The following is a 4,009-nucleotide window of genomic DNA, read 5'->3' as shown; positions in this document are numbered from 1 at the left end:
ACAGCTATAGTGCAAGCCCAAGGGGACGCCCATTTTGGATCGAAACCGGCACCGCCGCCAAAGGAGAAAGTGCCTGAGAAAGTAATTGACCACTTCATTCGTATGGCTAGAGAACCAGCTCCCAAGCCTTTTGACTCGGACTATGAGCGCCAAATCAGGAAACTGCATCGAGAACGGCTAAAGAAGGAAGCGAGCTCGAGCTCGAGGCAACAAGAAGCTGGCAAAAAATGCGGAAAAACCGTTCCCCAGCTGGGAGAACAGGCGGCGCAAGCGATCCCCCCGCTTGTTGTGCCAACAACACATGAGAGGAGTACGCGCGCCAAATATTATTGTGGGCAAACCGTTACGTTCCCCAGTAGGGCGATGTGGTAATAACGGAGGAGCATATAATGCAGGCTGAAATGCTCAAGATCTCTATTGGACAACTCCTCGAAATCGAGCCCATGTCTCCGCTTAAAGAATCGGAAATAAAATGGAAATATGCCTGGGGCCAACCTTTGGTCCATCCAGACAAGGTCAAGGACCTCCCAACGAGAATGTATGAATTGCATCAATGGTACATGAACATGACCAAGATTTCCAATCGAGTGTCCCTCATGGTGAATGTCAAGAAGGAGCATTATTACCATGAGAAAGCTCTGTCCATTGAGTATTCAGAACTATATCAGTTATTCAATCAAGACGCACTCGACAAGTCTATCGTCAGTTGCTATTGTCTGTAAGTGATTTCTTTCTGTAATTTAAGTCTCAAGCTAATTATGTAGTGATAATTTTGATCAATCATTACATGTAATTATCCTCACTATATTCTTTTCTGTGGTATTATATGCAGGATGAAGATGTATGAAATGAAAAAATCTGGACGCTATGGCATTGGGTTCATTGACCCAAATACCATTAATGAGGACATATGGAAGTTTCCATTTTATCAAGCAGGTGTAGAGGAAAGCATGGTAGAGTTCTTGAAGCACCTCAATAGCAATGAAGATATACTACTTCCTTACAACTTCCCGTGAGTCACACTGTCTTGTACTACAAATTCTGTTTTTGCTTACTAGCTAGCTAGATGTTAATAATTAAGTGTATACGGTTTACGGTAGTTGATTAATTTTAAGCACATGCCCGCTTATTTAAGACATGCAAACGTGTGCGCATGCAGTTGGCACTGGGTCTTGATAGACATTAAAGTTGAGGAAGGAAAAGTTGAATTACTGGACTCACTAACTAAAGAAGAAAGTGACTTCACCGTCGTGAAGGGGATAGTCAACAGGTAATTTCAATCATTATTAACTATATATATCTTGGCCTATTATTAGTTCGTCATTTCCTGATTTGAACTATTTAATAACCCCTTTATTAATTTTCTTTGCCGGCGGGCAGGGCATGGGCAAAGTTCATCAAGGTGACTCCAGGCGAATGGAAACAAAAGTTGTTTTGGCATCGACCAAAGGTAAGTAATTAAGTAGTACTAGCTAGCTACCATCTCTTTAATTCTTGTTTCAATATCATTAATTAATTATCATACTTGATTAATCATTATCTTATTCAATTCCATTCTCGTAAAGGCCCTGAAGCAGGCGCCGGGGAATAATCTGTGTGCATTCTACGTTTGCGAGAACATTCGCATGATGACGTGCGAAAGGAGCAGATCTGATAGACAGGACTGGGTACGTTTGTCAGAACACTATTCACATCATTATCGATATCTAGTCACACAACTAGCACACATGCATATTTTTGATCTCCTTCTTAACAGTTCAGAGAGGTGCGGGATAAGCTCCTACCCCAGGAGTGCATACAAGCACTTCAAGAGGAAATAGCCGGATTTTTGCTCGACCAGGTCATAGATCCGAAAGGAGAATACTATTACCCGCTACCGCCCCCATGAACCACTTGTCATCGTGCTCCGAAGGCACCAAGGCAACATGTAGGAGAAATTGTATATGTATATACATGTGTATGTGTGAATAGTTAATGGTGTTGGCTGTGAGACATTCAATGATATTATATATATATATATATATATATATATATATATATATATATATGCAGTTCTACGTACGAGAAAATCTATTTAATATATATGCATATATAACGTGTACAATTTGTAGTATCGTGAAATACGAGCAAACAAAAAAGAATTAAATGGAAAATAAAGCCAAATTGAAAACACAAAATTAAAGCAAAAATTAAAAAAAAAACACCCAAACATTTAGTACCGGTTGGTGTTACCAACCGGTACTAATGTCCTACACACACACGGGCCTGGCTCGTGCCACGTGTTTGCACTTTAGCGCCGGTTCGTGACAAACCGGTACTAAAGGTGGGGGGCCTTTAGTCCCCACTCTTTAGTGCCGGTTCGCCAACCGGCACTAAAGGCCGTCACGAACCGGCACTAAAGCCCGGTTCTGCACTAGTGGATGATGGAGTTGTTGATGATGTAGTGTCACACTTCAAGCCCAGGAGGAACTCCAATCTACGAACGATGCTCTAGAGGGCGATGATATACTTTTGCAACAGAATATTTTCACGAGTGAGATATTTATTTTGCACACGAACTGTTTCAATGATTCTAAAAGCTTCAATATATGTAGGTGTAAGATGATTGTAGTATGGATGAAGGATGTATTCTTCTTCTGCTGCCGGAACTTGATCCCCCGCAACCTTCTTGATCTTATCACCCCCTTTGTTTTCCCCAAGTTCTTCTCTCTTCATCTCTATCTTTATCAGCCAAGCATCGTCGTCCCCATTGTTGGAGGAGGGGGAAGACATGATGCCCGGCCTTGAAAACTCTAGTTGAAAAAAGCTCAAAATGAGGACAGGAGATGTTGTCGTGGTATGATGGTCAAAACCTTTGGGAGATTATATAATGAATTTTTACCGATCAAAAGGAGTATTCCACAAGAAAACAGAGTCCAAGGGGCACACGAGGTGGCGACAAGGCACAGGGGCGCGCCCAGGGGGTAGGGCACGCCTTCCTGCCTTGCCGCTTCCTCGTGAACTCTTCAGACTACTTTTAATTTTCCTAATTTTTTAAATATTCCAAAATGGAGAAAAATTGTTGTTAGAACAGTTTTGGAGTCGGTTTACTTACCGTACCACATACCTATTCATTTTCGGAGTCTGAAATGTTCTGGAAAGTATCCCTTATGTACTCCTCCAGTGTTATGGTATTAATAATATTTGTCTCAACATTTATGGGAGTACCTGCAATATAATGTTTGATTATTTGACCGTTTACCACCTTTGGGTTAGTGCCTTCGGCGTTGTTGATCTTGATGGCACCGGAACGATAAACCTCCTAAATAATGTAAGGACCTTCCCATTTAGAGAGAATCTTTCCTGCAAAAAATCTTAGACGAGAGTTGTATAGCAAAACATGATCACCTAGACTAAACTCACGCTTTTATATCCTTTTGTCATGCCATCGTTTAACTTTTTTCTTTAAACAACTTGGCGTTCTCATAGGCTTGGGTTCTCCATTCATCAAGCGAGCTTATGTCAAATAACCTCTTCTCACCGGCAAGTTTGAAATCATAGTTGAGTTCTTTGATTGCCCAATAAGCTTTATGTTCTAGTTCAAGAGTTAAGTGACATGCTTTTCCATAAACCATTTTATATGGAGACATACCCATAGGGTTTTTATAAGCAGTTCTATAAGCCCATAATGCATCATCAAGTTTCTTAGACCAATTCTTTCTAGATCTATTGACAGTCTTTTGCAAGATTAATTTTATTCCTCTATTACTCAATTCTACTTGACCACTAGATTGAGGATGATATGGAGATGCAATTCTATGGTTGACATCATATTTAGCAAGCAATTTACGGAAAGCACCATGAATAAAATGCGAACCACCATCAGTCATTAAATATCTAGGGACTCCAAACCTCGAAAAAATAACTTCTTTAAGCATCTTAAAAGAAGTGTTATGATCAACACTACTAGTTGGAATAGCTTCTACCCTCTTAGTAACATAATCGACAAAAACTAAAATATGTGTATACC

Source organism: Triticum dicoccoides, chromosome 2A (assembly GCF_002162155.2).
Source record: "Triticum dicoccoides isolate Atlit2015 ecotype Zavitan chromosome 2A, WEW_v2.0, whole genome shotgun sequence".
Classification (NCBI taxonomy): Eukaryota; Viridiplantae; Streptophyta; class Magnoliopsida; order Poales; family Poaceae; genus Triticum; species Triticum dicoccoides.
This window is presented reverse-complemented; position numbering follows the sequence as displayed.